Here is a 25202-nt window from a genome sequence, read left to right on the forward strand (position 1 = left end):
CAAGAGGACTGACACTCAAACTTTCTATGATTTGAACGTCTCCTGTGAGTCCAGTTTTAGATTCAGATGCTTCACTTCAGGTTTACTGTATCCCTTGGACCTTCTTATTGACGATGAAACACAGAAATTGCATCCGAACTTAATACAAAAGGCACAATGGCGGCTTAAGTAGAAGAGGAGTGACACTTTCACTTTCTCTGATTTGAACCTCTCCTGTGAGTCCAGTTTTAGATTCCGATGCTTCACTTCAGGTTTACTGTATCCCTTGGACCTTCTTATTGACGATGAAACACAGAAATTGCATCCGAATTTAATACAAATGGCTCAATGCCGACTTAAGTACGAGAGGACTGACACTCTCACTCTCTATGATTCGAACCTCTCCTGTGAGGTCAGATTTAGATTCCGATGCTTCACTTCAGGTTTACTGTAAACCTTGGACCTTCTTATTGACGATGAAACATAGAAAATGCATCGGAATAGAATTCAAAAGGCACAATGCCGTCTTAAGTACAAGAGGACTGTCACTCTCACTTTCTATGATTTGAACCTCTCCTGTGATTCCAGTTTTAGATTCCGACGCTTCACTTCAGGTTTACTGTATCCATTGGAATTTCTTATTGACGATGAAACACAGAGTTTGCATTCGAATTTAATACAAAGGGCACAATGCCGACTTAAGTACAAGAGGACTGACACCCTAACTTTCTATGATTTGAACGTCTCCTGTGAGTCCAGTTTTGGATTCCGATGCTTCACTTCAGGTTTACTGTATCCCTTGGACCTTCTTATTGACGATGAAACACAGAAATTGCATCCGAATTTAGTACAAAAGGCACAATGGCGACTTAAGTACAAGAGGACTGACAGTCTCGCTTTCTATGATTTGAACCTCTCGTGTGAGTCCAGTTTTTGATTCCGATGCCTCACTTCAGGTTTACTGTATCCCTTGGACCTTCTTCTTGACGATGAAACACAGAAATTGCTACCGAATTTAATACAAATGGCACAATGTCGACTTGAGTAAAAGAGGACTGACACTCTAACTTTCTATGATTTGAACCTCTCCTGTGAGTCCAGTTTTAGATTCCGATGCTTCACTTCAGGTTTGCTGTATACCTTGCACCTTCTTATTGACGATGAAACACAGAAATTGCATCCGAATTTAATACAAGAGGCACAATGCCGACTTAAGTACAACAGGACTGACATTCTAACTTTCTATGATTTGAACCTCTCCTATGAGTCCAGTTTTAGATTCCGATGCTTCACTTCAGGCTTACTGCATCCCTTGGACCTTCTTATTGACAATGAAACACAGAAAAAGCATCGGAATTAAATTTAAAAGGCACAATGCCGACTTAAGTACAAGAGGACTGACATTCTAACTTTCTATGATTTGAACCTCTCCTAAGAGACCAGTTTTAGATTCTGATGCTTCACTTAAGGTTTACTGTATCCCTTGGACCTTCTTATTGACGATGGAACACAGAGTTCGCATTCGAATTTAATACAAAGGGCACAATGACGACCTAAGTGCAAGAGGATTGACGCTCTAACTTTCTATGATTTGAACCTCACCTGTGAGTCCAGTTTTAGATTCCGATGCTTCACTTCAGGTTTACGGTATCCCTTGGACCTTCTTATTGACGATGAAACACAGAAATTGCATCCGAACTTAATACAAAGGGCACAATGGCGGCTTAAGTACAAGAGGACTGACACTTTCGCTTTCTATGATTTGAACCTCTCCTGTGAGTCCAGTTTTAGATTCCGATGCTTCACTTCAGGTTTACTGTATCCCTTGGACCTTCTTATTGACGATGAAACACAGAAATTGCATCCGAATTTAATACAAATGGCACAATGCCGACTTAAGTACAAGAGGACTGACACTCTCACTCTCTATGATTCGAACCTCTCCTGTGAAGTCAGATTTAGATTCCGATGCTTCACTTCAGGTTTACTGTAAACCTTGCACCTTTTTATTGACGATGAAACACAGAAAATGCATCGGAATTAAATTCAAAAGGTACAATGCCGTCTTAAGTACAAGAGGACTGACACTCTCACTTTCTATGATTTGAAAATCTCCTGTGATTCCAGTTTTAGATTCCGATGCTTCACTTCAGGTTTACTGTATCCCTTGGTCCTTCTAATTGACGATAAAACACTGAGTTTGCATCCGAATTTAATACAAAAGGAACAATGCCGACTTAAGTAGAAGAGGACTGACACTCTTACTTTCTATGAGTTGAACCTCTCCTGTGAGTCCAGTTTTAGATTCCGATGCTTCACTTCAGGTTTACTGTATCCCTTGGACCTTCTTATTGACGATGAAACACAGAAATTGCATCCGAACTTAATACGAAAGGCACAATGGCGGCTTAAGTACAAGAGGACTGACACTTTCACTTTCTATGATTTGAACCTCTCCTGTGAGTGCAGTTTTAGATTCCGATGCTTCACTTCAGGTTTACTGTATCCCTTGGACCTTCTTATTGACGATGAAACACAGAAATTGCATCCGAATTTAATACAAATGGCACAATGCCGACTTAAGTACAAGAGGACTGACACTCGCGGTTTCTATGATTTGAACCTCACCTGTGAGTCCAGTTTTGGATTCCGATGCTTCACTTCAGGTTTACTGTATCCCTTGGACCTTCTTATTGACGATGAAACAAAGAAATTGCAACCGAATTTAGTACAAAAGGCACAATGGCGACTTAAGTACAAGAGGACTGACACTCTCGCTATCTATGATTTGATCCTCTCCTGTGAGTCCACTTTTAGATTCGATGCTTCACTTCAGGTTTGCTGTATACCTTGCACCTTCGTATTGACGATGAAACACAGAAATTGCATCCGAATCTAATACAAAAGGCACAATGCCGACTTAAGTACAAGAGGACTAACATTCTAACTTTCTATGATTTGAACCTCTCCTGTGAGTCCAGTTTTAGATTCCGATGCTTCACTTCAGGTTTACTGTATCCCTTGGACCTTCTTATTGACAATGAAACACAGAAAAAGCATCGGAATTAAATTCAAAAGGCACAATGCCGGCTTAAGTACAAGAGGACTGACATTCTAACTTTCTATAATTTGAACCTCTCCTGTGAGTGCAGTTTTAGATTCCGATGCTTCACTTCAGGTTTACTGTATCCCGTGGACCTTCTTATTGACGATGAAACACAGAAATTGCATCCGAACTTAATACAAAAGGCACAATGGCGGCTTAAGTACAAGAGGACTGACACTTTCACTTTCTATGATTTGAATCACTCCTGTGAGTCCAGTTTTAGATTCCGATGCTTCACTTCAGGTTCACTGTATCCCTTGGACCTTCTTATTGACGATGAAACACAGAAATTGCATCCGAATTTAATACAAATGGCGCAATGCCGACTTAAGTACATGAGGACTGACACTCTAAATTTCTATGATTTGAACCTCACCTGTGAGTCCAGTTTTGCATTCCGATGCTTCACTTCAGGTTTACTGTATCCCTTGGGCCTTCTTATTGACGATGAAACACAGAAATTGCTTCCGAATTTAGTACAAAAGGCACAATGGCGACTTGAGTACAAGAGGACTGACACTCTCGCATTCTATGATTTGAACCTCTCCTGTAAGTTTAGTTTTAGATTCCGATGCTTCACTTCAGGTTTACTGTATCCCTTGGACCTTCTTATTGACGATGAAACACAGAAATTGCATCCGAATTTAATACCAAAATCACAATGGCGACTTAAGTACAAAAGGACTGACACTCTCACTTTCTATGATTTGAACATCTCCTGTGAGTCCAGTTTTAGATTCCGATGCTTCACTTCAGGTTTACTGTATCCCTTGGACCTTCTTATTGACGATGAAACACAGAAATTGCAACCGAATTTAGTACAAAAGGCACAATGCCGACTTAAGTACAAGAGGACTGACATTCTAACTTTCTTTGATTTGAACCTCTCCTGTGAGTCCAGTTTTAGATTCCGATGCTTCACTTCAGGATTACTGTATCACTTGGACCTTCTTATTGACAATGAAACACAGAAAAAGCATCGGAATTAAATTCAAAAGGCACAATGCCGACTTAAGTACAAGAGGACTGACATTCTAACTTTCTAAAATTTGAACCTCTCCTAAGAGACCAGTTTTAGATTCTGATGCTTCACTTAAGGTTTACTGTATCCCTTGGACCTTCTTATTGACGATGAAACACAGAGTTTGCATTCGAATTTAATACAAAGGGCACAATGCCGACTTAAGTACAAGAGGACTGACACTCTAACTTTCTATGATTTGAACCTCTCCTGTGAGTCCAGTTTTAGATTCCGATGCTTCACTTCAGGTTTCCTGTATCCCTTGGACCTTTTTATTGACGATGAAACACAGAAATTTCATCCGAACGTAATACAAAAGGCACAATGGCGGCTTAAGTATAAGAGGACTGACACTTTCACTTTCTATGATTTGAACCACTCCTTTGAGTCCAGTTTTAGATTCCGATGCTTCACTTCAGGTTTACTGTATCCCTTGGACCTTCTTATTGACGATGAAACACTTAAATTGCATCCGAATTTAATACAAATTGCACAATGTCGACTTAAGTAAAAGAGGACTGACACTCTAACTTTCTATGATTTGAACCTCTCCTGAGATTCCAGTTTTAGATTCCGATGCTTCACTTCAGGTTTGCTGTATACCTTGCACCTTCTTGTTGACGATGAAACACAGAAATTGCATCCGAATTTACTACAAAAGGCACAATGCCGACTTAAGTACAAGAGGACTGACATTCTAACTTTCTATGATTTGAACCTCTCCTGTGAGTCCAGTTTTAGATTCCGATGCTTCACTTCAGGTTTACTGTATCCCTTGGACCTTCTTATTGACAATGAAACACAGAAAAAGCATTGGAATTAAATTCAAAAGGCACAATGCCGACTTAAGTACAAGAGGACTGACATTCTAACTTTCTATGATTTGAACCACTCCTAAGAGACCTGTTTTAGTTTCTGATGCTTCATTTAAGGTTTACTGTATCCCTTGGACCTTCTTATTGACGATGAAACACAGAAATTGCAACCGAATTTAGTACAAAAGGCACAATGGCGACTTAAGTACAAGAGGACTGACACTCTCGCTTTCTATGATTTGAACCTCTCCTGTGAGTCCAGTTTTTGATTCCGATGCCTCACTTCAGGTTTACTGTATCCCTTGGACCTTCTTCTTGACGATGAAACACAGAAATTGCTACCGAATTTAATACAAATGGCACAATGTCGACTTAAGTAAAAGAGGACTGACACTCTAACTTTCTATGATTTCAACCTCTCCTGTGAGTCCAGTTTTAGATTCCGATGCTTCACTTCAATTTTATTGTATACCTTGCACCTTCTCATTGACGATGAAACACAGAAATTGCATCCGAATTTAATACAAGACGCACAATGCCGACTTAAGTACAAGAGGACTGACATTCTAACTTTCTATGATTTGAACCTCTCCTGTGAGTCCAGTTTTAGATTCCGATGCTTCACTTCAGGCTTACTGCATCCCTTGGACCTACTTATTGACAATGAAACACAGAAAAAGCATCGGAATTAAATTCAAAAGGCACAATGCCGACTTAAGTACAAGAGGACTGACATTCTAACTTTCTATGAATTGAACCTCTCCTAAGAGACCAGTTTTTGCTTCTGATGCTTCACTTAAGGTTTACTGTATCCCTTGGACCTTCTTATTGACGATGAAACACAGAGTTTGCATTCGAATTTAATACAAAGGGCACAATGCCGACTTAAGTACAAGAGGACTGACAAATCTAACTTTCTATGATTTGAACCTCTCCTGTGAGTCCAGTTTTAGATTCCGATGCTTCACTTCAGGTTTACTGTATCCCTTGGACCTTTTTATTGACGATGAAACACAGAAATTTCATCCGAACTTAATACAAAAGGCACAATGGCGGCTTAAGTGCAAGAGGACTGACACTTTCACTTTCTATGATTTGAACCACTCCTTTGAGTCCAGTTTTAGATTCCGATGCTTCACTTCAGGTTTACTGTATCCCTTGGACCTTCTTATTGACGATGAAACACAGAAATTGCATCCGAATTTAATACAAATGGCACAATGTCGACTTAAGTAAAAGAGGACTGACACTCTAACTTTCTATGATTTGAACCTCTCCTGTGATTCCAGATTTAGATTCCGATCCTTCACTTCAGGTTTGCTGTATACCTTGCACCTTCTTGTTGACGATGAAACACAGAAATTGCATCCGAATTTAATACAAAAGGCACAATGCCGTCTTAAGTACAAGAGGACTGACATTCTAACTTTCTATGATTTGAACCTCTCCTGTGAGTCCAGTTTTAGATTCCGATGCTTCACTTCAGGTTTACTGTATCCCTTGGACCTTCTTATTGACAATGAAACACAGAAAAAGCATTGGAATTAAATTCAAAAGGCACAATGCCGACTTAAGTACAAGAGGACAGACATTCTAACTTTCTATGATTTGAACCACTCCTAAGAGACCTGTTTTAGATTCTGATGCTTCATTTAGGGTTTACTGTATCCCATGGACCTTCTTATTGACGATGAAACACAGAGTTTGCATTCGAATTTAATACAAAGGGCACAATGCCGACTTAAGTACAAGAGGACTGACACTCTAACTTTCTATGATTTGAACGTCTCCTGTGAGTCCAGTTTTAGATTCCGAAGCTTCACTTCAGGTTTACTGTATCCCTTGGACCTTCTTATTGACGATGAAACACAGAAATTGCATCCGAACTTAATACAAAAGGCACAATGGCGGCTTAAGTACAAGAGGAGTGACACTTTCACTTTCTCTGATTTGAACCTCTCCTGTGATTCCAGTTTTAGATTCCGATGCTTCACTTCAGGTTTACTGTAAACCTTGGACCTTCTTATTGACGATGAAACACAGAAAATGCATCGGAATTAAATTCAAAAGGCACAATGCCGTCTTAAGTACAAGAGGACTGTCACTCTCACTTTCTATGATTTGAACCTCTCCTGTGATTCCAGTTTTAGATTCCGATGCTTCACTTCAGGTTTACTGTATCCCTTGGAATTTCTTATTGACGATGAAACACAGAGTTTGCTTTCGAATTTAATACAAAGGGCACAATGCCGACTTAAGTACAAGAGGACTGACACCCTAACTTTCTATGATTTGAACGTCTCCTGTGAGTCCAGTTTTGGATTCCGATGCTTCACTTCAGGTTTACTGTATCCCATGGACCTTCTTATTGACGATGAAACACAGAAATTGCAACCGAATTTAGTACAAAAGGCACAATGGCGACTTAAGTACAAGAGGACTGACACTCTCGCTTTCTATGATTTGAACCTCTCCTGTGAATCCAGTTTTTGATTCCGATGCCTCACTTCAGGTTTACTGTATCCCTTGGACCTTCTTCTTGACGATGAAACACAGAAATTGCTACCGAATTTAATACAAATGGCACAATGTCGACTTAAGTAAAAGAGGACTGACACTCTAACTTTCTATGATTTGAACCTCTCCTGTGAGTCCAGTTTTAGATTCCGATGCTTCACTTCAATTTTGCTGTATACCTTGCACCTTCTTATTGACGATGAAACACAGAAATTGCATCCGAATTTAATACAAGAGGCACAATGCCGACTTAAGTACAAGAGGACTGACATTCTAACTTTCTATGATTTGAACCTCTCCTGTGAGTCCAGTTTTAGATTCCGATGCTTCACTTCAGGCTTACTGCATCCCTTGGACCTTCTTATTGACAATGAAACACAGAAAAAGCATCGGAATTAAATTCAAAAGGCACAATGCCGACTTAAGTACAAGAGGACTGACATTCTAACTTTCTATGATTTGAACCTCTCCTAAGAGACCAGTTTTAGCTTCTGATGCTTCACTTAAGGTTTACTGTATCTCTCGGACCTTCTTATTGACGATGAAACACAGAAAATGCATCCGAACTTAATACAAAGGGCACAATGGCGGCTTAAGTACAAGAGGTTTGACACTTTCGCTTTCTATGATTTGAACCTCTCCCGTGAGTCCTGTTTTAGATTCAGATGCTTCACTTCAGGTTTACTGTATCCCTTGGACCTTCTTATTGACGATGAAACACAGAAATTGCATCCGAATTTAATACAAATGGCACAATGCCGACTTAAGTACAAGAGGACTGACACTCTCACTCTCTATTATTCGAACCTCTCCTGTGAGGTCAGATTTAGATTCCGATGCTTCACTTCAGGTTTACTGTAAACCTTGCACCTTCTTATTGACGATGAAACACAGACAATGCATCGGAATTAAATTCAAAAGGCACAATGCCGTCTTAAGTACAAGAGGACTGACACTCTCACTTTCTATGATTTGAACCTCTCCTGTGATTCCAGTTTTAGATTCCGATGCTTCACTTCAGGTTTATTGTATCCCTTGGTCCTTGTAATTGACGATAAAACACTGAGTTTGCATCCGAATATAATACAAAAGGAACAATGCCGACTTAAGTAGAAGAGGACTGACACTCTAACTTTCTATGAGTTGAACCTCTCCTGTGAGTCCAGTTTTAGATTCTGATGCTTCACTTCAGGTTTACTGTATCCCTTGGACCTTGTTATTGACGATGAAACACAGAAATAGCATCCGAATTTAATACAAAAATCACAATGGCGACTTAAGTACAAGAGGACTGACACTTTCACATTCTATGATTTGAACATCTCCTGTGAGTCCAGTTTAGATTCCGATGCTGCACTTCAGGCTTACTGTATCCCTTGGACCTTCTTATTGACGATGAAACACAGAAATTGCATCGGAATTAAATTCAAAACGCAAATTGCCGACTTAAGCAAAAGAGGACTGACACTTACACTTTCTATGATTTGAACCTCGCCTGTGAGTCCAGTTTTAGTTTCCGATGCTTCACTTCAGGTTTACTGTATCCCTTGGACCTTCTTATTGACGATGAAACACAGATATTGCATCTGAACTTAATACAAAAGGCACAATGCGGCTTAAGTACAAGAGGACTGACACTTTCACTTTCTATGATTTGAACCTCTCCTGTGACTGCAGTTTTAGATTCCGATGCTTCACTTCAGGTTTACTGTATCCCTTGGACCTTCTTATTGACGATGAAACACAGAAATTGCATCCGAATTTAATACAAATAGCACAATGCCGACTTAAGTACAAGAGGACTGACACTCGCGCTTTCTATGGTTTGAACCTCTCCTGTGAGTCCAGATTTAGATTCCGATGCTTCACTTCAGGTTTACTGTATCCCTAGGACCTTCTTATTGACGATGAAACACAGAAATTGCATCCGAATTTAATACAAATGGCACAATGTCGACTTAAGTAAAAGAGGACTGACACTCTAACTTTCTATGATTTGAACCTCTCCTGAGAGTCCAGTTTTAGATTCCGATGCTTCACTTCAGGTTTGCTGTATACCTTGCACCTTCTTATTGACGATGAAACACAGAAAATGCATCCGAATTTAATACAAAAAGCACAATGCCGATTTAAGTACAAGAGGACTGACATTCTAACTTTCAATGATTTGAACCTCTCCTGCGAGACCAGTTTTAGATTCCGATGCTTCACTTCAGGTTTACTGTATCCCTTGGACCTTCTTATTGACAATGAAACACAGAAAAAGCATCGGAATTAAATTCCAAAGGCACAATGCCGACTTAAGTACAAGAGGACTGACATTTCAACTTTCTATGATTTGAACCTCTCCTAAGAGACCAGTTTTAGATTCTGATGCTTCACTTAAGGTTTACTGTTTCCCTTGGACCTTCTTATTGACGATGAAACACAGAGTTTGCATTCGAATTTAATACAAAGGGCACAATGCCGACTTAAGTACATGTGGACTGACACTCTAACTTTCTATAATTTGAACCTCTCCTGTGAGTCCAGTTTTAGATTCTGATGCTTCACTTCAGGTTTACTGTATCCCTTGGACCTTCCTATTGACGATGAAACACAGAAATTGCATCCGAACTTAATACAAATGGCACAATGGCGGCTTAAATACAAGATGACTGACACTTTCACTTTCTATGATTTGAACCTCTCCTGTGAGTCCAGTTTTAGATTCCGATGCTTCACTTCAGGTTAACTGTATCCCTTGGACCATCTTATTGACGATGAAACACAGAAATTGCATCCCAATTTAATACAAATGGCACAATGCCGACTTAAGTACAAGAGGACTGACACTCTCACTGTCTATGATTCCTACCTCTCCTGTGAGGTCAGATTTAGATTCCGATGCTTCACTTCAGGTTTACTGTAAACCTTGCACCTTCTTATTGACGATGAAACACAGAAAATGCATCGGAATTAAATTCAAAAGGCACAATGCCGTCTTAAGAACAAGAGGACTGACACTCTCACTTTCTATGATTTGAACTCTCCTGTGATTCCAGTTTTAGATTCCGATGCTTCACTTCAGGTTTACTGTATCCCTTGGACCTTCTAATTGACGATGAAACACAGAAATTGCATCCGAATTTAATACAAATAGCACAATGCCGACTTAAGTACAAGAGGACTGACACTCGCGCTTTCTATGATTTGAACCTCTCCTGTGAGTCCAGATTTAGATTCCGATGCTTCACTTCAGGTTTACTGTATCCCTTGGACCTTCTTATTGACGATGAAACACAGATATTGCATCCGAACTTAATACAAAAGGCACAATGCGGCTTAAGTACAAGAGGACTGACACTTTCTCTTTCTATGATTTGAACCTCTCCTGTGACTGCAGTTTTAGATTCCGATGCTTCACTTCAGGTTTACTGTATCCCTTGGACCTTCTTATTGACGATGAAACACAGAAATTGCATCCGAATTTAATACAAATAGCACAATGCCGACTTAAGTACAAGAGGACTGACACTCGCGCTTTCTATGATTTGAACCTCTCCTGTGAGTCCAGATTTAGATTCCGATGCTCACTTCAGGTTTACTGTATCCCTTGGACCTTCTTATTGACGATGAAACACAGAAATTGCATCCGAATTTAATACAATTGGCACAATGTCGACTTAAGTAAAAGAGGACTGACACCCTAACTTTCTATGATTTGAACCTCTCCTGCGAGACCAGTTTTAGATTCCGATGCTTCACTTCAGGTTTACTGTATCCCTTGGACCTTCTTATTGACAATGAAACACAGAAAAAGCATCGGAATTAAATTCCAAAGGCACAATGCCGACTTAAGTACAAGAGGACTGACATTTCAACTTTCTATGATTTGAACCTCTCCTAAGAGACCAGTTTTAGATTCTGATGCTTCACTTAAGGTTTACTGTTTCCCTTGGACCTTCTTATTGACGATGAAACACAGAGTTTGCATTCGAATTTAATACAAAGGGCACAATGCCGACTTAAGTACATGTGGACTGACACTCTAACTTTCTATAATTTGAACCTCTCCTGTGAGTCCAGTTTTAGATTCTGATGCTTCACTTCAGGTTTACTGTATCCCTTGGACCTTCCTATTGACGATGAAACACAGAAATTGAATCCGAACTTAATACAAAAGGCACAATGGCGGCTTAAATACAAGAGGACTGACACTTTCACTTTCTATGATTTGAACCTCTCCTGTGAGTCCAGTTTTAGATTCCGATGCTTCACTTCAGGTTAACTGTATCCCTTGGACCATCTTATTGACGATGAAACACAGAAATTGCATCCCAATTTAATACAAATGGCACAATGCCGACTTAAGTACAAGAGGACTGACACTCTCACTGTCTATGATTCCTACCTCTCCTGTGAGGTCAGATTTAGATTCCGATGCTTCACTTCAGGTTTACTGTAAACCTTGCACCTTCTTATTGACGATGAAACACAGAAAATGCATCGGAATTAAATTCAAAAGGCACAATGCCGTCTTAAGAACAAGAGGACTGACACTCTCACTTTCTATGATTTGAACTCTCCTGTGATTCCAGTTTTAGATTCCGATGCTTCACTTCAGGTTTACTGTATCCCTTGGACCTTCTAATTGACGATGAAACACAGAAATTGCATCCGAATTTAATACAAATAGCACAATGCCGACTTAAGTACAAGAGGACTGACACTCGCGCTTTCTATGATTTGAACCTCTCCTGTGAGTCCAGATTTAGATTCCGATGCTTCACTTCAGGTTTACTGTATCCCTTGGACCTTCTTATTGACGATGAAACACAGATATTGCATCCGAACTTAATACAAAAGGCACAATGCGGCATAAGTACAAGAGGACTGACACTTTCTCTTTCTATGATTTGAACCTCTCCTGTGACTGCAGTTTTAGATTCCGATGCTTCACTTCAGGTTTACTGTATCCCTTGGACCTTCTTATTGACGATGAAACACAGAAATTGCATCCGAATTTAATACAAATAGCACAATGCCGACTTAAGTACAAGAGGACTGACACTCGCGCTTTCTATGATTTGAACCTCTCCTGTGAGTCCAGATTTAGATTCCGATGCTCACTTCAGGTTTACTGTATCCCTTGGACCTTCTTATTGACGATGAAACACAGAAATTGCATCCGAATTTAATACAATTGGCACAATGTCGACTTAAGTAAAAGAGGACTGACACCCTAACTTTCTATGATTTGAACCTCTCCTGAGAGTCCAGTTTTAGATTCCGATGCTTCACTTCAGGTTTGCTGTATACCTTGCACCTTCTTATTGACGATGAAACACAGAAATTGCATCCGAATTTAATACAATTGGCACAATGTCGACTTAAGTAAAAGAGGACTGACACCCTAACTTTCTATGATTTGAACCTCTCCTAAGAGACCAGTTTTAGATTCTGATGCTTCACTTCAGGTTTACTGTATCCCTTGGACCTTCTAATTGACGATGAAACACAGAGTTTGCATCCGAATTTAATACAAAAGGTACAATGCCGACTTAAGTACAAGAGGACTGACACTCTAACTTTCTATGATCTGAACCTCTCCTGTGTGTCCAGTTTTAGATTCCGATGTTTAACTTCACGTTTACTGTATCCCTTGGACCTTCTTATTGACGATGAAACACAGAAATTGCATCCGAATTTAATACAAAGATCACAATGGCGACTTAAGTACAAGAGGACTGACACTCTCACTTTCTATGATTCGAACATCCCCTGTGAGTCCAGTTTTAGATTCCGATGCTTCACTTCAGGTTTACTGTACCCCTTGGACCTTCTTATTGACGATGAAACACAGAGTTTGCATCCGAATTTAATACAAAAGGCACAATTGCGACTTAAGTACAAGAGGACTGACACTCTCACTTTCTATGATTTGAACCTCTCCTGTGAGTCCAGTTTTAGATTCCGATGCTTCACTTCAGGTTTACTGTATCCCTTGGACCTTCTTATTGACGATGTAACACAGAAATTGCATCGGAATTAAATTCAAAAGGCACAATGCCGACTTAGGTACAAGAGGACTGTCACTCTAACCTTCTATGATTTGAACCTCTCCTGTGAGTCCAGTTTTAGATTCCGATGCTTCACTTCAGGTTTACTGTATCCCTTGGACCTTCTTATTGACGATGAAACACAGAGTTTGCATCCGAATTTAATAGAAAAAGCACAATACCGACTTAAGTACAAGAGGACTGACACTCTCACTTTCTATGATTTGAACCTCACCTGTAAGTCCAGTTTTGGATTCCGATGCTTCACTTCAGGTTTACTGTATCCCTTGGACCTTCTTATTGACGATGAAACACAGAAATTGCATCCGTATTTAATACAAATGGCACAATGTCGACTTAAGTGAAAGAGGACTGACACTCTAACTTTCTATGACTTGAACCTCTCCTGTGAGTCCAGTTTTAGATTCCGATGCTTCACTTCAGGTTTACTGTATACCTTGGACCTTCTTATTGACGATGAAACACAGAAATTGCATCCGAATTTAATACAAATAGCACAATGCCGACTTAAGTACAAGAGGACTGACACTCGCGCTTTCTATGGTTTGAACCTCTCCTGTGAGTCCAGATTTAGATTCCGATGCTTCACTTCAGGTTTACTGTATCCCTAGGACCTTCTTATTGACGATGAAACACAGAAATTGCATCCGAATTTAATACAAATGGCACAATGTCGACTTAAGTAAAAGAGGACTGACACTCTAACTTTCTATGATTTGAACCTCTCCTGAGAGTCCAGTTTTAGATTCCGATGCTTCACTTCAGGTTTGCTGTATACCTTGCACCTTCTTATTGACGATGAAACACAGAAAATGCATCCGAATTTAATACAAAAGGCACAATGCGGCTTAAGTACAACAGGACTGACACTTTCACTTTCTATGATTTGAACATCTCCTGTGAGTCCAGTTTAGATTCCGATGCTGCACTTCAGGCTTACTGTATCCCTTGGACCTTCTTATTGACGATGAAACACAGAAATTGCATCGGAATTAAATTCAGAACGCAAATTGCCGACTTAAGCAAAAGAGGACTGACACTTACACTTTCTATGATTTGAACCTCGCCTGTGAGTCCAGTTTCAGTTTCCGATGCTTCACTTCAGGTTTACTGTACCCCTTGGACCTTCTTATTGACGATGAAACACAGATATTGCATCCGAACTTAATACAAAAGGCACAATGCGGCTTAAGTACAAGAGGACTGACACTTTCACTTTCTATGATTTGAACCTCTCCTGTGACTGCAGTTTTAGATTCCGATGCTTCACTTCAGGTTTACTGTATCCCTTGGACCTTCTTATTGACGATGAAACACAGAAATTGCATCCGAATTTAATACAAATAGCACAATGCCGACTTAAGTACAAGAGGACTGACACTCGCGCTTTCTATGGTTTGAACCTCTCCTGTGAGTCCAGATTTAGATTCCGATGCTTCACTTCAGGTTTACTGTATCCCTAGGACCTTCTTATTGACGATGAAACACAGAAATTGCATCCCAATTTAATACAAATGGCACAATGCCGACTTAAGTACAAGAGGACTGACACTCTCACTGTCTATGAATCCTACCTCTCCTGTGAGGTCAAATTTAGATTCCGATGCTTCACTTCTGGTTTACTGTAAACCTTGCACCTTCTTATTGACGATGAAACACAGAAAATGCATCGGAATTAAATTTAAAAGGCACAATGCCGTCTTAAGTACAAGAGGACTGACACTCTCACTTTCTACGATTTGAACTCTCCTGTGATTCCAGTTTTAGATTCCGATGCTTCACTTCAGGTTTACTGTATCCCTTGGACCTTCTAATTGACGATGAAACACAGAAATTGCATCCGAATTTAATACAAATAGCACAATGCCGACTTAAGTACAAGAGGACTGACACTCGCGCTTTCTATGATTTGAACCTCTCCTGTGAGTCCAGATTTAGATTCCGATGCTTCACTTCAGGTTTACTGTATCCCTTGGACCTTCTTATTGACGATGAAACACAGATATTGCATCCGAACTTAATACAAAAGGCACAATGCGGCTTAAGTACAAGAGGACTGACACTAGCACTTTCTATGATTTGAACCTCTCCTGTGACTGCAGTTTTAGATTCCGATGCTTCACTTCAGGTTTACTGTATCCCTTGGACCTTCTTATTGACGATGAAACACAGAAATTGCATCCGAATTTAATACAAATAGCACAATGCCGACTTAAGTACAAGAGGACTGACACTCGCGCTTTCTATGATTTGAACCCCTCCTGTGAGTCCAGATTTAGATTCCGATGCTTCACTTCAGGTTTACTGTATCCCTTGGACCTTCTTATTGACGATGAAACACAGAAATTGCATCCGAATTTAATACAATTGGCACAATGTCGACTTAAGTAAAAGAGGACTGACACCCTAACTTTCTATGATTTGAACCTCTCCTGAGAGTCCAGTTTTAGATTCCGATGCTTCACTTCAGGTTTGCTGTATACCTTGCACCTTCTTATTGACGATGAAACACAGAAAATGCATCCGAATTTAATACAAAAGGCACAATGCCGATTTAAGTACAAGAGGACTGACATTCTAACTTGCTATGATTTGTACCTCTCCTGCGAGACCAGTTTCAGATTCCGATGCTTCACTTCAGGTTTACTGTATCCCTTGGACCTTCTTATTGACAATGAAACACAGAAAAAGCATCGAAATTAAATTCAAAAGGCACAATGCCGACTTAAGTACAAGAGGACTGACATTCTAACTTTCTATGATTTGAACCTCTCCTAAGAGACCAGTTTTAGATTCTGATGCTTCACTTCAGGTTTACTGTATCCCTTGGACCTTCTAATTGACGATGAAACACAGAGTTTGCATCCGAATTTAATACAAAAGGTACAATGCCGACTTAAGTACAAGATGACTGACACTCTAACTTTCTATGATCTGAACCTCTCCTGTGAGTCCAGTTTTAGATTCCGATGTTTAACTTCACGTTTACTGTATCCCTTGGACCTTCTTATTGACGATGAAACACAGAAAGTGCATCCGAATTTAATACAAAAATCACAATGGCGACTTAAGTACAAGAGGACTGACACTCTCACTTTCTATGATTCGAACATCTCCTGTGAGTCCAGTTTTAGATTCCGATGCTTCACTTCAGGTTTACTGTACCCCTTGGACCTTCTTATTGACGATGAAACACAGAGTTTGCATCCGAATTTAATACAAAAGGCACAATGGCGACTTAAGTACAAGAGGACTGACACTCTCACTTTCTATGATTTGAACCTCTCCTGTGAGTCCAGTTTTAGATTCCGATGCTTCACTTCAGGTTTACTGTATCTCTTGGACCTTCTTATTGACGATGTAACACAGAAATTGCATCGGAATTAAATTCAAAAGGCACAATGCCGACTTAGGTACAAGAGGACTGACACTCTAACCTTCTATGATTTGAACCTCTCCTGTGAGTCCAGTTTTAGATTCCGATGCTTCACTTCAGGTTTACTGTATCCCTTGGACCTTCTTATTGACGATGAAACACAGAGTTTGCATCCGAATTTAATAGAAAAAGCACAATACCGACTTAAGTACAAGAGGACTGACACTCTCACTTTCTATGATTTGAACCTCACCTGTAAGTCCAGTTTTGGATTCCGATGCTTCACTTCAGGTTTACTGTATCCCTTGGACCTTCTTATTGACGATGAAACACAGAAATTGCATCCGTATTTAATACAAATGGCACAATGTCGACTTAAGTGAAAGAGGCTGACACTCTAACTTTCTATGACTTGAACCTCTCCTGTGAGTCCACATTTAGATTCCGATGCTTCACTTCATGTTTACTGTATACCTTGGACCTTCTTTTTGACGATAAAACACAGAAATTGCATCCGAATTTAATACAAATAGCACAATGCCGACTTAAGTACAAGAGGACTGACACTCGCGCTTTCTATGGTTTGAACCTCTCCTGTGAGTCCAGATTAAGATTCCGATGCTTCACTTCAGGTTTACTGTATCCCTAGGACCTTCTTATTGACGATGAAACACAGAAATTGCATCCGAATTTAATACAAATGACACAATGTCGACTTAAGTAAAAGAGGACTGACACTCTAACTTTCTATGATTTGAACCTCTCCTGAGAGTCCAGTTTTAGATTCCGATGCTTCACTTCAGGTTTGCTGTATACCATGCACCTTCTTATTGACGATGAAACACAGAAAATGCATCCGAATTTAATACAAAAGGCACAATGCGGCTTAAGTACAAGAGGACTGACACTTTCACTTTCTATGATTTGAACATCTCCTGTGAGTCCAGTTTAGATTCCGATGCTGCACTTCAGGCTTACTGTATCCCTTGGACCTTCTTATTGACGATGAAACACAGAAATTGCATCGGAATTAAATTCAAAACGCAAATTGCCGACTTAAGCAAAAGAGGACTGACACTTACACTTTCTATGATTTGAACCTCGCCTGTGAGTCCAGTTTTAGTTTCCGATGCTTCACTTCAGGTTTACTGTATCCCTTGGACCTTCTTATTGACGATGAAACACAGATATTGCATCCGAACTTAATACAAAAGGCACAATGCGGCTTAAGTACAAGAGGACTGACACTTTCACTTTCTATGATTTGAACCTCTCCTGTGACTGCAGTTTTAGATTCCGATGCTTCACTTCAGGTTTACTGTATCCCTTGGACCTTCTTATTGACGATGAAACACAGAAATTGCCTCCGAATTTAATACGAATAGCACAATGCCGACTTAAGTACAAGAGGACTGACACTCGCGCTTTCTATGGTTTGAACCTCTCCTGTGAGTCCAGATATAGATTCCGATGCTTCACTTCAGGTTTACTGTATCCCTAGGACCTTCTTATTGACGATGAAACACAGAAATTGCATCCGAATTTAATACAAATGGCACAATGTCGACTTAAGTAAAAGAGGACTGACACTCTAACTTTCTATGATTTGAACCTCTCCTGAGAGTCCAGTTTTAGATTCCGATGCTTCACTTCAGGTTTGCTGTATACCTTGCACCTTCTTATTGACGATGAAACACAGAAAATGCATCCGAATTTAATACAAAAGGCCCAATGCCGATTTAAGTACTAGAGGACTGACATTCTAACTTTCTATGATTTGAACCTCTCCTGCGAGACCAGTTTAAGATTCCGATGCTTCACTTCAGGTTTACTGTATCCCTTGGACCTTCTTATTGACAATGAAACACAGAAAAAGCATCGGAATTAAATTCCAAAGGCACAATGCCGACTTAAGTACAAGAGGACTACATTTCAACTTTCTATGATTTGAACCTCTCCTAAGAGACCAGTTTTAGATTCTGATGCTTCACTTAAGGTTTACTGTTTCCCTTGGACCTTCTTATTGACGATGAAACACAGAGTTTGCATTCGAATTTAATACAAAAGCACAATGCCGACTTAAGTACATGTGGACTGACACTCTAACTTTCTATAATTTGAACCTCTCCTGTGAGTCCAGTTTTAGATTCTGATGCTTCACTTCAGGTTTACTGTATCCCTTGGACCTTCCTATTGACGATGAAACACAGAAATTGCATCCGAACTGAATACAAAAGGCACAATGGCGGCTTAAATACAAGAGGACTGACACTCGCGCTTTCTATGATTTGAACCTCTCCTGTGAGTCCAGATTTAGATTCCGATGCTTCACTTCAGGTTTACTGTTTCCCTTGGACCTTCTTATTGTCGATGAAACACAGAGTTTGCATTCGAATTTAATACAAAGGGCACAATGCCGACTTAAGTACATGTGGACTGACACTCTAACTTTCTATAATTTGAACCTCTCCTGTGAGTCCAGTTTTAGATTCTGATGCTTCACTTCGGGTTTACGGTATCCCTTGGACCTTCCTATTGACGATGAAACACAGAAATTGCATCCGAACTTAATACAAAAGGCACAATGGCGGCTTAAATACAAGAGGACAGACACTTTCACTTTCTATGATTTGAACCTCTCCTGTGAGTCCAGTTTTCGATTCCGATGCTTCATTTCAGGTTAACTGTATCCCTTGGACCATCTTATTGACGATGAAACACAGAAATTGCATCCCAATTTAATACAAATGGCACAATGCCGACTTAAGTACAAGAGGACTGACACTCTCACTGTCTATGATTCCTACCTCCCCTGTGAGGTCAGATTTAGATTCCGATGCTTCACTTCAGGTTTACTGTAAACCTTGCACCTTCTTATTGACGATGAAACACAGAAAATGCATCGGAATTAAATTCAAAAGGCACAATGCCGTCTTAAGTACAAGAGGACTGACACTCTCACTTTCTATGATTTGAACTCTCCTGTGATTCCAGTTTTAGATTCCGATGCTTCCCTACAGGTTTACTGTATCCCTTGGACCTTCTTATTGACGATGAAACACAGAAATTGCATCCGAATTTAATACAAATAGCACAATGCCGACTTAAGTACAAGAGGACTGACACTCGCGCTTTCAATGATTTGAACCTCTCCTGTGAGTCCAGATTTAGATTCCGATGCTTCACTTCAGGTTTACTGTATCCCTTGGACCTTCTTATTGACGATGAAACACAGAAATTGCATCCGAATTTAATACAATTGGCACAATGTCGACTTAAGTAAAAGAGGACTGACACCCTAACTTTCTATGATTTGAACCTCTCCTGAGAGTCCAGTTTTAGATTCCGATGCTTCACTTCAGGTTTGCTGTATACCTTGCACCTTCTTATTGACGATGAAACACAGAAAATGCATCCGAATTTAATACAAAAGGCACAATGCCGATTTAAGTACAAGAGGACTGACCTTCTAACTTTCTATGATTTGAACCTCTCCTGCGAGACCAGTTTTAGATTCCGATGCTTCACTTCAGGTTTACTGTATCCCTTGGACCTTCTTATTGACAATGAAACACAGAAAAAGCATCGAAATTAAATTCAAAAGGCACAATGCCGACTTAAGTACAAGAGGACTGACATTCTAACTTTCTATGATTTGAACCTCTCCTAAGAGACCAGTTTTAGATTCTGATGCTTCACTTCAGGTTTACTGTATCCCTTGGACCTTCTAATTGACGATGAAACACAGAGTTTGCATCCGAATTTAATACAAAAGGTACAATGCCGACTTAAGTACAAGAGGACAGACACTCTAACTTTCTATGATCTGAACCTCTCCTGTGAGTCCAGTTTTAAATTCCGATGTTTAACTTCACGTTTACTGTATCCCTTGGACCTTCTTATTGACGATGAAACACAGAAATTGCATCCGAATTTAATACAAAAATCACAATGGCGACTTAAGTACAAGAGGACTGACACTCTCACTTTCTATGATTCGAACATCTCCTGTGAGTCCAGTTTTAGATTCCGATGCTTCACTTCAGGTTTACTGTACCCCTTGGACCTTCTTATTGACGATGAAACACAGAGTTTGCATCCGAATTTAATACAAAAGGCACAATGGCGACTTAAGTACAAGAGGACTGACACTCTAACTTTCTATGATTTGAACCTCTCCTGTGAGTCCAGTTTTAGATTCCGATGCTTCACTTCAGGTTTACTGTATCCCTTGGACCTTCTTATTGACGATGTAACACAGAAATTGCAAAGGAATTAAATTCAAAAGGCACAATGCCGACTTAGGTACAAGAGGACTGACACTCTAACCTTCTATGATTTGAACCTCTCCTGTGAGTCCAGTTTTAGATTCCGATGCTTCACTTCAGGTTTACTGTATCCCTTGGACCTTCTTATTGACGATGAAACACAGAGTTTGCATCCGAATTTAATAGAAAAAGCACAATACCGACTTAAGTACAAGAGGACTGACACTCGCGCTTTCTATGGTTTGAACCTCTCCTGTGAGTCCAGATTTAGATTCCGATGCTTCACTTCAGGTTTACTGTATCCCTAGGACCTTCTTATTGACGATGAAACACAGAAAATGCATCCGAATTTAATACAAAAGGCACAATGCCGATTTAAGTACAAGAGGACTGACATTCTAACTTTCTATGATTTGAACCTCTCCTGCGAGACCAGTTTTAGATTCCGATGCTTCACTTCAGGTTTACTGTATCCCTTGGACCTTCTTATTGACAATGAAACACAGAAAAAGCATCGGAATTAAATTCCAAAGGCACAATGCCGACTTAAGTACAAGAGGACTGACATTTCAACTTTCTATGATTTGAACCTCTCCTAAGAGAACCAGTTTTAGATTCTGATGCTTCACTTAAGGTTTACTGTTTCCCTTGGACCTTCTTATTGACGATGAAACACAGAGTTTGCATTCGAATTTAATACAAAGGGCACAATGCCGACTTAAGTACATGTGGACTGACACTCTAACTTTCTATAATTTGAACCTCTCCTGTGAGTCCAGTTTTAGATTCTGATGCTTCACTTCAGGTTTACTGTATCCCTTGGACCTTCCTATTGACGATGAAACACAGAAATTGCATCCGAACTTAATACAAAAGGCACAATGGCGGCTTAAATACAAGAGGACTGACACTTTCACTTTCTATGATTTGAACCTCTCCTGTGAGTCCAGTTTTAGATTCCGATGCTTCACTTCAGGTTAACTGTATCCCTTGGACCATCTTATTGACGATGAAACACAGAAATTGCATCCCAATTTAATACAAATGGCACAATGCCGACTTAAGTACAAGAGGACTGACACTCTCACTGTCTATGATTCCTACCTCTCCTGTGAGGTCAGATTTAGATTCCGATGCTTCACTTCAGGTTTACTGTAAACCTTGCACCTTCTTATTGACGATGAAACACAGAAAATGCATCGGAATTAAATTCAAAAGGCACAATGCCGTCTTAAGTACAAGAGGACTGACACTCTCACTTTCTATGATTTGAACTCTCCTGTGATTCCAGTTTTAGATTCCGATGCTTCACTTCAGGTTTACTGTATCCCTTGGACCTTCTAATTGACGATGAAACACAGAAATTGCATCCGAATTTAATACAAATAGCACAATGCCGACTTAAGTACAAGAGGACTGACACTCGCGCTTTCTATGATTTGAACCTCTCCTGTGAGTCCAGATTTAGATTCCGATGCTTCACTTCAGGTTTACTGTATCCCTTGGACCTTCTTATTGACGATGAAACACAGATATTGCATCCGAACTTAATACAAAAGGCACAATGCGGCTTAAGTACAAGAGGACTGACACTTTCACTTTCCATGATTTGAACCTCTCCTGTGACTGCAGTTTTAGATTCCGATGCTTCACTTCAGGTTTACTGTATCCCTTGGACCTTCTTATTGACGATGAAACACAGAAATTGCATCCGAATTTAATACAAATAGCACAATGCCGACTTAAGTACAAGAGGACTGACACTCGCGCTTTCTATGATTTGAACCTCTCCTGTGAGTCCAGATTTAGATTCCGATGCTTCACTTCAGGTTTACTGTATCCCTTGGACCTTCTTATTGACGATGAAACACAGAAATTGCATCCGAATTTAATACAATTGGCACAATGTCGACTTAAGTAAAAGAGGACTGACACCCTAACTTTCTATGATTTGAACCTCTCCTGAGAGTCCAGTTTTAGATTCCGATGCTTCACTTCAGGTTTGCTGTATACCTTGCACCTTCTTATTGACGATGAAACACAGAAAATGCATCCGAATTTAATACAAAAGGCACAATGCCGATTTAAGTACAAGAGGACTGACATTCTAACTTTCTATGATTTGAACCTCTCCTGCGAGACAGGTTTTAGATTCCGATGCTTCACTTCAGGTTTACTGTATCCCTTGGACCTTCTAATTGACGATGAAACACAGAGTTTGCATCCGAATTTAATACAAAAGGTACAATGCCGACTTAAATACAAGAGGACTGACTCTCTAACTTTCTATGATCTGAACCTCTCCTGTGAGTCCAGTTTTAGATTCCGATGTTTAACTTCACGTTTACTGTATCCCTTGGACCTTCTTATTGACGATGAAACACAGAAATTGCATCCGAATTTAATACAAAAATCACAATGGCGACTTAAGTACAAGAGGACTGACACTCTCACTTTCTATGATTCGAACATCTCCTGTGAGTCCAGTTTTAGATTCCGATGCTTCACTTCAGGTTTACTGTACCCCTTGGACCTTCTTATTGACGATGAAACACAGAGTTTGCATCCGAATTTAATACAAAAGGCACAATGGCGACTTAAGTACAAGAGGACTGACACTCTCACTTTCTATGATTTGAACCTCTCCTGTGAGTCCAGTTTTAGATTCCGATGCTTCACTTCAGGTTTACTGTATCCCTTGGACCTTCTTATTGACGATGTAACCCAGGAATTGCATCGGAATTAAATTCAAAAGGCACAATGCCGACTTAGGTACAAGAGGACTGACACTCTAACCTTCTATGATTTGAACCTCTCCTGTGAGTCCAGTTTTAGATTCCGATGCTTCACTTCAGGTTTACTGTATCCCTTGGACCTTCTTATTGACGATGAAACACAGAGTTTGCATCCGAATTTAATAGAAAAAGCACAATACCGACTTAAGTACAAGAGGACTGACACTCGCGCTTTCTATGGTTTGAACCTCTCCTGTGAGTCCAGATTTAGATTCCGATGCTTCACTTCAGGTTTACTGTATCCCTAGGACCTTCTTATTGACGATGAAACACAGAAAATGCATCCGAATTTAATACAAAAGGCACAATGCCGATTTAAGTACAAGAGGACTGACATTCTAACTTTCTATGATTTGAACCTCTCCTGCGAGACCAGTTTTAGATTCCGATGCTTCACTTCAGGTTTACTGTATCCCTTGGACCTTCTTATTGACAATGAAACACAGAAAAAGCATCGGAATTAAATTCCAAAGGCACAATGCCGACTTAAGTACAAGAGGACTGACATTTCAACTTTCTATGATTTGAACCTCTCCTAAGAGAACCAGTTTTAGATTCTGATGCTTCACTTAAGGTTTACTGTTTCCCTTGGACCTTCTTATTGACGATGAAACACAGAGTTTGCATTCGAATTTAATACAAAGGGCACAATGCCGACTTAAGTACATGTGGACTGACACTCTAACTTTCTATAATTTGAACCTCTCCTGTGAGTCCAGTTTTAGATTCTGATGCTTCACTTCAGGTTTACTGTATCCCTTGGACCTTCCTATTGACGATGAAACACAGAAATTGCATCCGAACTTAATACAAAAGGCACAATGGCGGCTTAAATACAAGAGGACTGACACTTTCACTTTCTATGATTTGAACCTCTCCTGTGAGTCCAGCTTTAGATTCCGATGCTTCACTTCAGGTTAACTGTATCCCTTGGACCATCTTATTGACGATGAAACACAGAAATTGCATCCCAATTTAATACAAATGGCACAATGCCGACTTAAGTACAAGAGGACTGACACTCTCACTGTCTATGATTCCTACCTCTCCTGTGAGGTCAGATTTAGATTCCGATGCTTCACTTCAGGTTTACTGTAAACCTTGCACCTTCTTATTGACGATGAAACACAGAAAATGCATCGGAATTAAATTCAAAAGGCACAATGCCGTCTTAAGTACAAGAGGACTGACACTCTCACTTTCTATGATTTGAACTCTCCTGTGATTCCAGTTTTAGATTCCGATGCTTCACTTCAGGTTTAC

Source organism: Schistocerca serialis, chromosome 11, assembly GCF_023864345.2.
Source record: "Schistocerca serialis cubense isolate TAMUIC-IGC-003099 chromosome 11, iqSchSeri2.2, whole genome shotgun sequence".
NCBI lineage: Eukaryota > Metazoa > Arthropoda > Insecta > Orthoptera > Acrididae > Schistocerca > Schistocerca serialis.